The sequence below is a fragment of the Scatophagus argus genome, chromosome 8 (genome assembly GCF_020382885.2).
Source record: "Scatophagus argus isolate fScaArg1 chromosome 8, fScaArg1.pri, whole genome shotgun sequence".
Lineage (NCBI taxonomy): Eukaryota > Metazoa > Chordata > Actinopteri > Scatophagidae > Scatophagus > Scatophagus argus.
This window is the reverse complement of record NC_058500.1, coordinates 21809700-21821121: the sequence shown is the minus strand read 5'-3', so window position 1 is coordinate 21821121 and position 11422 is coordinate 21809700.

The following is an 11422-nucleotide window of genomic DNA, read 5'->3' as shown; positions in this document are numbered from 1 at the left end:
TTCTTTAAAGCAACTGACTTTTAAATTCCACAAATTTTCACAAAAACATACATTGCAAGGGTAGAATTCTCCAGTCTCCAATTCTCCAAATGTTGGGTCTACATGTTTAATTCAACATAAATCTAACAGTTAGCATCATCTTTGATATTTGAGCATGAGCACAACTGACAGCCAAAAGGAAAGGGCTGCTAACACAATGAAAGTGACTCCAGTGGCATGTAGTTAATTATTCGTTACCTGTTGTTAAATCTTGCTGACCTTTCCAAGTGTGTCAGAGGTGGAACATGTTTTGATTGGAGAAGAAAGAGAGAGAGAGTAAAAATGCAATGCGCTAATCTCAGATACGCTATCTAAAGGTGTGGTTTTACCTGGGGGTAGGTTAACATTCTTTTCTGACAGAGCTGGCCCACAAGTTGCCCAAGGGAACCAAGCCTTACTCAAAAGATGGGGTGGAAAAAGCAGAAATGAAATCTGACCATAAATCAATCCAACACTACCATTTGAATGCATACGACAAGGTGACTGCCAGAGTCAAAGATAAAGACAACTCATAAAAATAGTAACATTCAGCATGTATGTTAGGGTGAAACTAGTTTGAGTTGGTTTGTGACAAGCTGTATTACTTAAAAGCAACACACAGACTTAACTGGGGGCAGCCGTGGCCTAGAGGTTGGAGAAGTGATTGGAGGTTCAATTCCCCCACCGGATGGGCAGGAAAAAACTTGAGTGTGGTGGAGTTATTAATGCGAAAAATGCACCCCCCCCCCCATTAGCTGGCTGATGTGCCCTTGAGCAAGGCACTTAACCCCCCAATATGCTCCCCGGGCGCTTCATGCTGCCCACTGGTCCTGTGTGTGTTTCACTGCATGTAATTTGCTGGGTGTTGCATGTGTGTGTTCAACTAAGGATGGGTTAAATGCAGAAGACGAAGACGGTTCACAAACTTTTAAAGCCCAGGCACCATGATGAGATCTTACGGTCCACTGTCCTGCTGTTTATCATCCTCTATCACTTCATATTGCACCGTGATAATGCATGGCCCCATGTTGCAATACCTTGAAAGATAGTTAGAAAGTAAAGTTAGTTTCGAGAATCAGTTTCCAGCTGTGTAGAAATCATGCATCAGTGATTTAGAACACAAATGAATAACGAGAAGGAGCAATAAAACAATGTAGACAAGCTGCTGCCTGACTTGAATGTCTCTATATTACTTTGAAAGTATGTAGACATTTATGTTGAGGCAAGATGATAAACTGACAGCAGAAGGCTCTGCTCTCTCTCAAATTAAAAGCCAGTCTCGCTTGCTCAGCAGGCGATGTCTCTTCTCTACAAGCACCTTAAACAAATAATAATCCAGCCAGAGCGTCCAAACAAGATGGTGATTCCTTAAATATGGTTAAAATGCGTTCTAGGTTAATGGATATACTGGTCGACCCAATCCACAGTAAACATGACAGGGAGGATACTATGTTTCATTTTCACACAATTTCAGTCCAGTGTTAACTGGAAACAAAGTGTTTACAACAGACAGAGAAAATGCAACAAGTGAGGAAAACAAGAGAGTTCCGCAGGACACGTGGACCGAGCTTCACAGACAGTTCGTCCAACAGTCATCAAAACCCCTCGATGGAGTGCTCTGCACCTCGTCAAGTAACTGAAGAGCTGAAAGAACTTAGGAAGCAGCTGGACGAGACAAGGGAAGAGTTGAAAAGACAGAAGACCCTGAAAGAAATGTTTATCAACCAGGGAAAAGAGACAAAGAAAGAACTGGAGAGGATGAACCCCACCCTGCACCTGCTGTGGACAGACCAAAAGAAGATGAAGTTCCTGAGGAGCTGCCGAACAATCAACAGGCGTCCACCTCTGATGCATCAGACCTTGAACATCAGTCTCCAACAGACCCGCCTACAAGAAGTATGACCAGGCAGGAGGAGAATTGTGAGGATGAGCCCTGCCATTCACCTGCAGTGGACACACCGAAAGAAGCTGAAGTCCCTGAGGAGCCGCCGAACAATCAACAGGCGTCCACCTCTGATGCACCAGACCTTGAACACCAGGAGGAGGCTGAGATCTCCGAGGAGACTCCCCAACCAAAGACGCCTTCCTTCTGGAAAAGAACACGTCACCTTCTCGGCTTGAGGAAACCACAAAAGTGGAAAAAATAAGAACTAGGACTGCCAGAAACACCATCATCCACCAACACCAAAATAAAACCAAACAGTGCCATTCTTTGGACCCTTTCCACTGTAGATATTTTGGCTTGTCATAGCGTGACAAGACAAAATGTCTACAGTGAAAGGGTTCTGTGTAACATAGGGACTGACAGTAGGGTTTTCCCCGGGTGCTCCGGGTTCCTCCCACAAATCCAAAATCTTCCAGAAAAATGGTTGATAAATGGATTTAAAAAAAAAACCACACACACACACACACACACACACACACAACACACACATGCACATATGTGCATATAAAATAAAATAAAATAAAAATAGGTCAAGGTCATGCTGGAAGTTCAGTGAAGCTGAGCTAAGGTACAGCTGTACTTTGACGTTAATGTCAGTGTTAGCATGCTAACACAATGACAAAGCTAATATGTTGTTGAAAAGAAATATATGTTTACCATGTTCAATAGTAATGGGCCCTGTGATTGACTGGCGACCAGTCCAGGGTGAACCCCACCTCTCGCCCGTAGTCAGCTGGGATAGGCTCCAGCTCCACCGCGACCCTGACGGATAAGCGGGATAGAAAATGGATGGATGGATGTTCAATGGTAATGGTAATTCACAATGTGAATTTCCCCACTGTTGGACAATAAAGGAATCTTATCTTATCATCACCATCTAGTGTGTTAACACGCTAATATTTGTTAATTATTACAGCTGAAGCAGATGGGATGTTATTAACTTGCAGGTATTTTATGACAACTGGTCACTCAGAAGCAGGATTGAAACTGACAGTTGTAACAGGGCTGACATAAATGTAGCTGATTCAGTCTTGTCGCCTAAAATCACAATGCCTCAGGAAGCTTTACTGTCTGTACAGTGTACGACACCCTCTGAGACCCTCGATTTGAGTGAAGAAAAACCCTGTAACAAGATAAAAATGGAAGAAACCCAAGAAGAGCCACAGAGGAGGGATCCATCTCCCAAGGTGGACAGGAATGTGATAAATGTCACATGTACAGAACAGAACAACAAAATCACAGAATATACATGGTTGTAGGGTTGTTTCATGAGGTCAGATCAAACATAATGGTTACTGCAAAGACAAGTAACCTAAGAAAAAAGGGTTACAAGAAATGATATAATAAAACCTCACCAAACATGTGAATGAAGGGTTAGAATGTAGTTAGAAGATCTTTAATGATATTACAGTAATCTGATCTCAAACTGTATTTTATCAAATGGTAGAAGAAAAAGAAAATGACAGAATAACACAAAAACAACAAAACTCAATCATTACTGTACAGTAGTGAAATGATTTTGAAATGGAGCCCCACAACAAGCATTTTTCCATATTGTCAGCAGGTTTTGTGCCTTATTTGATCTAACAGGGATATTTTTTCCCATTGGTAAAGCTACTTTGACTGTGAATAACATGATTTTCTTTATTTATATTTTTTGCCCCACTTCTAAAACACCAGTTATGACAGTTCATCCAACACAATATTTCTGAGGTATAATGAAAAACAAAATCAGTATAAAATCAGAGTCTGTGTCTGCCGAAATACCCAAAAGACTAAAACCAGGTTTTGGTCCAGACCTCATGTGTGAGGTCTGTTCTCTTGAGATGGGTTCAGCTGTGGTCTGAAAGACGGAACATCTGAGATAGAATAAAATAGAACAGAATCTTTATTTGTCTGACATCAAAAGGTAACAGAAATTCATCTTCGACAGGGCTCAACATCATCACTACACACACATATAAGACATTAAAAGCCCTTTGTCTTGCAGGCTCTTAAGTAATACTTTTCTGCCTCCAGGTTGATCATCAGTCATCTTCACCCCAAGCAGTAAAGCCATTGTAATGTGGCACACAGCTCTCATAAAATCACATTTGTTCTCGTTTTCCTTTGACTGGCAAGTTTCTTTAAGTAAAACAAATATCTCTCTAACTTAGTATTGAGTGAGTGGCATGGAGTGCCTATATAGATACTGTACCTTTGAGGATGCCGCATTAATTACTTTCTGGGAGTGCCACAGTGACTGTCTGAAATTAAACAATAAACCAGTCCAACGCCCTGATTAAAGCCAAAACATTACAATCTGAAGTGACCGCAGTGTGTGAACACGCACAGTAAATATTGATAGGCGGCATGCCTATCGGGGAACACTTTGATTATACAGCTGCCAGTATATATATGTGTGTCTGTGTGTGTGTGTGTGTCTGTGTGTGTATACACATAATGTAAATAAATAAATAATAATCAACACCTTCATTTAGAAACTGCATTTTGTGTTTACTTGTGTTGTCTTTGTCTAATATTTATATTTGTTTGATGATGTTAAACATTTAAGTGTGACAAACATACACAAAAATAAGAAATCACAAAGGGGGCAAACACTCTTTCACACCACTGTATATATCAATAATCAAAGCATTCACAATAATCACTCAAAATCAGCAATGGGAGAAGCAGTTTGCAGCTCTCATTGCTCTGTTGCTTCTCTTTCTTGTCATTTCCTTATACATGTGGCTTGCCATGTTCGATGCACAGTATCGTAGCGTATGCATCCCCTAATTTATCCATACTCATACTAGCCTTTCACAATACAAACTACCCCTTGCTAAGCTGTGGGGTTGATCATGTGCGAATATTTAGAAAAGCAAACAACTCCTCATTCACATTAAACTACCCATAGCTCGTGGTATGCACAAACTCATCTTTTTTTTTTTTTTTAAATCAGATTGAAAAACATTCTAAACTAGGCAAACCAAAAAATTATGAGTAACTTTAAAGGGCAATAAAAAAAAATGACAGAACATATGATGTGAAATATACAAGCCTGTGAATATTCTCATTCATCCAGGTCATGGTTATCTCAAGGGAATTCAATCGAACGCAACTGGACTTAGTTATTTGTCTTTGAAATTTTTATTGAATTTCCTTGAGATAAAATATACAAAATTTATTTGTAAATTTGGTGGAAATGAGGTGGTAGATTTGATTGAACAGGTGCTAGGCCCAGTTTGGGAGGTCTTGGATCCTGTTCTGGCTGTGCTGTAGAATCTTAAACCCCTGGTTACTTGAAAGCAATGAAGCCATTTTAGACGACATTTTTGCATCATGTACATTCAAGACACAGTTATTGTTGCCAGGGCGCGGTTCCTCTTTCCTTGTTCTTCTTACCACATCTCCTCAACAGACACTGCTTGTCTCAGATGTTAACCGTTCACTCTCTCTCTCTCTCTCTCTCTCTCTCTCTCTCACACACACACACACACACACACACACAAGCATGCAGTCACCTACGCATGCACGTATGCATGTACGCACGCATTGTGACTATTCGGAACACAAATGGGTACAATTCAGATAAAATGCACACTCAAAATAGTACACAGACAAACCACACATCTGTCCTGTTTTTGCAGCAGAGAAATATGTGCAGTGCTTAGGCACTACCAACTTCATGTTCAGCTTTGTCTTTGCTGTGTCAGTTTGCCTTTTGGCTATTGTAGTACTGGGTGTGGTTGCAAAAGATCAGAGCTGTAGAGAGGCGTATACTGGAACATTTAAGAATACTGACATATAGTTCTTGTGACACATCCATAGGTTGCAGAAATATTACTGCCCATGACTATATTGACTACTGTGTAAGTAGCAGGACAGTGTGCAATGACTATGAGGTTAAAATGTTCATTTTCAATGGTCAGTGACTATCTTGTGTGTGTACAGTGCATAAATATAAGTAGATGCTGGGCGTCTTCTCTGGTGATGCTGTACAACAGATCTGTATTGCATCCATTTTCACTTCTTGCCTGATGTTTGCCTTCAGTATGGTTGTTGTTAAATGAAATGCATGTTTAGTTAAGATCAGGTGTTAGACATGGCCGGTCCAAAATCGGGTTGCTCGGACTGTACGTTTAAGCTATTGATTGCTACCTGCTGAATAAAATGGGCCTCCAGAGAAGGACCATTGCATTTCTGGAGATTCACTTCATACTGAATCTTCCTAATTCTTGTGAGGGTGTGACAACCATCATAATCTTCGCTTAATACCGCCTAGCAAAATTCCCCTGTGGGCTAATGGACTGGGTCCACTAACACTCCCTTGCAGTGCTTGTGTAGAACAAGGTAGTTCTGTTTGTGGACTAGAGAGTACTGTGTGCAGATAGTCAACACCACACCTTAATCATAGAAATTTAATGTAGTAAGGTCAAGAGCTCAGTGAGAGATAGCAGCTTTAAAAATTAAAGAAAGACAGCTCAGTCTGTGTGAAAGCAAGATGCCAAGTATTTTACTGCTAAAAGCATTTGTCAATAAACCTCTGATTTATGTTTGAAAAACATACATACATACATACATACATACATACATACATACATACATACATGTAAGAATCCCTTCACTGTATTCGTGTACTAAAGTCTAGCCAATGTAGAACAGAGGTACACAGAAAACTAAGATGAAACACATTATGCATTTTGCACATGTTACCACATGTCTTTAGCTGCTACTCCAAACCATGTTTAGTGGTTTGACCTTTAGTGTACTGCCTAAAGTTGTACAGACAAAAAGAAAACTTTATAAGCGAACAAATGCCTACAAGCAAGACTTGACACCAGCACATACCCACCTGCCAAGGCAGTATTTTGTAATGTTATGAAACAAAGTCCCCTTACTAGACATTTGGTGGGTAGCATTAACTAGCGGTATATGCATAGGACACCAAATATCCCATTCACATTCTATGCATCTTCAGGGTTTTGTTCACACAGATAGTTGCTGAGTTGCACAAGCCCACCCCTCTTCCTCTCCCGCACTCTCATGTATAACTTAATGTTGGCTAAATCTGATGCTAAAGCTATGTTAGCTGTGCCAGACAGACACCGTGACCATGGCTATGATTGTATCATGTCACAATTATTATTGTTATTATTTTAACATTTAGTAATCAGGAAACAATAGCTTAGCCAAAGGAAACCCCATTATTTTATAACATCAAAATTGTGTTTATAGAAGAAGAATGAGAGAAACAATGAAACAATGATGACGCATAGCTGTGGTGTCCTCACTTTGTTCCACACCCTACTTTAGGATGAGCAAAGAGCAAATTTTTTTCGTGTGGAGGCAGCTTCAATATTTTTTTAAGAAATTGTTTATGTTTTTTATTTGTAAGAGAACTTGACATATCTGACCCAGCATCAAAAGTTTTTCCAGAGAGGCATTTTTGGCAAGTTTTTACACAAGTAGTCAGTCTGACATGGCTCATGCTGCAGCATTTCATGTGTGTTGTTATCTACAATACTGGACTTGTACAAGTTAAAGGGCTGCTTGATTAACTGCTCTGTGATTAACTTGAATTTCCCTCGGGATCAATAAAGTATCTATCTATCTATCTATCTATCTATCTATCTATCTGTCTGTCTGTCTGTCTGTCTGTCTGTCTGTCTGTCTGTCTGTTTGGATTTGGTACCTGGGCCTTCAGTGGGAACATGACTTAGTCCACCTCTTAATACAACCACTATCACGTCGCAATTACAAAAAAAAAAACATCAAAACTATCCAAAAACGCAATATGACAAGGCGTGGCATTAGAGAGAGAGGAATTTCTCGTGTTATTAATACAACAAGAAACACAGTTAAGACAACTCCAAACCTCTGCACTACAACCACAACAGTGCCATGTACATCATCTGGAGCAGTTCGGAACTGCTAGTCTCACATGGCTGTGACTTTTGCTCTGACCGACCAATCAGAGGACGGAAGAATACTGATGCTTCACAGGGCCAGATTGGTCAAAGAAAGAGTCAATGGCTAATATAGTCTAAATTGCGTGGGCCAGCACTGATCCCGAAGGCCCTGGGCAGATTAGACTGACATGGCAACACATAGAGGCTGAAATCTGATTGGACAAAAATCGAACGTCGAACACATACTGGAAGCGGTGCAGCAGAGAGAAATGCTGTGAAATGAAGAGAATAAACTGTTAATAAATTAATACAATTTCATGGAACAAATATTAGAATTTAGGTTGTAAATGTGGGTCAGTGCTTCTGATAGTGTTCAGGCCAGCAGAGAAGGTCTTGCTGGCCCTGACGGCACGCCACTGGTTTATTTTGACTAATATTTCACAAGTTGGTGTCATTTGGGTGTCTTCACCCTTCAGTCAACATAATGCTTAGAGCTTTTGTTTAATCTACACAAAGAAATCTTTAAACACCACAAAATTCAGCTATTCAGATGATTTTGCCATCAAAAATAACATTTTCAAGAAAATATCTGCAACATTCTTGTTAATATGGTCAGCGCCCCCTCTTAGCAACATGTGTCCTGTTTCCTCAGGATTTAGACCTTCTCAGTAGTAAAGTAATCACACTTCTCCACACAGGTGGAGATTTATTGCTGTTGACCCTCTGCTTTGGCAATAGTTGTTTGAAGAAAAAGTCAACTATATACTGTGAAATGAGACTATAAATTTTATAATTTATAAAACCTAAATTTTCCAATGGATTATTAGGCTAACACCCTAAAAATGTGCGATTAAGAGATCCCGTTATGTTCTATAACGCATTTCAATGGGTTTGACATGTCTGATTTGGCTGCTAAGGTGTGGCACACAACTATGACTAAACAGCTGTCCTTGCCCTAGATAAAAGAAAAATAATTTGACATTTTAACTACAGCACAGTACTGGAAGCTGTTGTTTGGTGTGATCCCAGATCGAGTGAGATATCAAGTTACAACATTATATAATCCAAACGCTCTCCTAATTGGCATTAGAGCATAGCAGGAATCATAATCGGCTCCTCCTCCTCCATATTTAATGACGCCTTTTCTCGCTCGTTCCTCTTGCCAAGTTTCTGTAGAGTAAACTCCCATATCAAGGTTGGTTCTCACAGAGAAAATTAGCTTGTGAACATTCCACTACATGTACCGACTAGAAAGCCTGAAACATCACCCATCATACTATGTGAATTCCAATACAATCCTGTACCAGATCTGTCGGTGCCACTACCTCCCAGGAATGGTGAAAAGCCGTCTTTTGAAAGTCATGACATTTATTGTGATGACTGTCACCTCTGAAAAGGTTAAAAATGTGATAGGGTGAGGCCCTGCCATTTCACACATCGGTTACTGTTGTTGCAGAAGGGAGAATGTTTTATACACTCACTGAAAATATAAACACAATAGTTTCTGCTGCCATTTTTTAAATGTTGAATTACTAGTACATTAAAGGTTTTTTTATGCACATAAAAACTTATTTCTCTCAGTTTTTAAGCACAGAGTCGTTAATAATCCTAACCCTCCTTGAAGCGTTTAACGTTTGCCAAGATAATCCATCTACCTGTCAGGTGTGGCATATCAAGGTGTTGATTAAACAACATGATGAATGCATGGATTTGTCATGGGCTGGTCACTCTAAAACATGCACTTTTATCACAGGGCCACAAATATTGCCAGTTTTGAGGGGGCGTGCGCTTGGCATGCTAGGTGCTGCTTCCAACGTCGTTTCGGAGAATTAGGCAGTATCTTGGACTTGGACTTACAACTGCAGACATTGTGAACCCCCTACACTGCCCGAGTCCAGAAAAAGGCCAGACACATTGCCACAGATCCCACCCACCCGTTTGTACCGCTGTTTGTACCGCTTCCATCAGGAAAGCGGTACAGGAACATTAAAACTAGCACCAACAGACTCAGGGACAGCTTCTTCCCCAGAGCTATAACCCCCCCCTCTCACAGCATACTATAGACTGCCACTAAGTGCACTTTATTTACTTTACTTTACTTTGTATTTTATATTTTTATATTTTTCTTAAGTGTGCATTTTTTATTTTCTGCTGCTATTTATACGTGTGCTTTTAAACTGAGAATCTGTACAAAATTTCGTTATGCTTACATAATGACAATAAAGACTCTTGACTCTCTTAATCTTGATCTTGATCTTGTATTGGCTGCTGGGCCAATACAAGAAATAAGCCAACAAATAGGGGTGCATTTTATTGATGGTACCTTGAAGGAACAGAGATATCATGCCAAGGCCTATTTGTCGTGCCATTCATCTGCCACCACTTCTTGGTGTAGCATGATAATGCACGACCTGATGTTGTACAGATCTGTACCAAATTCCTGCAAGCTGAAAACATTCCATTTCTTGCATGGCCTGCATACTCACCAGACATGAGACCCACTGAGTATGTCTGTAAAAAAAAAAAACTTCCACTGAAAATGTTACTTTGTAAATTTGCTTAACGTGTTAAAACTTATATATACTTGTTAGGTAGTTTATTCTATAACAAATCATTATATTATATAAGCCTGTTATATGTTTTGTTTCTAGGAATTTCTAGGAATTTGAATTACACATGAACCACAATTGGAATGCCTGTATCTGTGAAGAAATATCAATTAAAATCCCTCGAACATTTCTGTAGACGAAAACCATCAACAAAGCTTTTCTTATCAAAGGCTAACTCAAATTCAATAGCTGACTTATGCAAAGATGCATGAACATGCATTTTGTTGCATATGTACTGTATGTCGATCTTAGATAAGAGAAAGCTGGAAATGAGAATAATATACTGGCATTTTCTTTTGGGGTGTGGCTCGGCTGTGCTTCACAGCTCATTTAGATGCTACTACAGTACACAGAAAAGCCAACACCTACACCAGAGTTGTGTTTCAACAGGTATTAAAACTTCCAACTCTCACAGAACAAGAAATCTGGTTTTGGCTTTTAATGCTTGATGTTCATTAATGTCTGCAAGCTGACATTAAAGCAGTCAAGAGTTCAAACATTTCAGGTGCAGTAAATATTCATAAAATACAATTTCATTTAAAAAGTAGTGAGACCTGCTGAACCTTGGCGAGTACTGAAGACAGTATGTATAGTGTCTTCAAGCAATTTCCAGCTGCAGACCTGAACGCATCAAAATCAGGATGGTGAAATCAAACATAACTCTGGAATACAAGACTGATTTTTTTTTGTGGTGTAATCCTTGACCTCAGATAACCTTTTCTCTCTCCTACTCACCTTGCCAGTTTACAAAGCTTTTTCTTTTAGATTGATGGTTTTCATTTGAAATAAATGTCAGTTTAAAGAATGAAGAAAAATTTGCGTTTTTCTTGAAATGAGTCTTCTGTTTTAGACATTTTCACTGAGCTTTACACTTCATGTATCGACCTTGCTGCCTTGCTTTCTGATGGAATCCTCCTGCAAACCAGTTTACTCTTGAGTGTTATTTTACTCTCTTT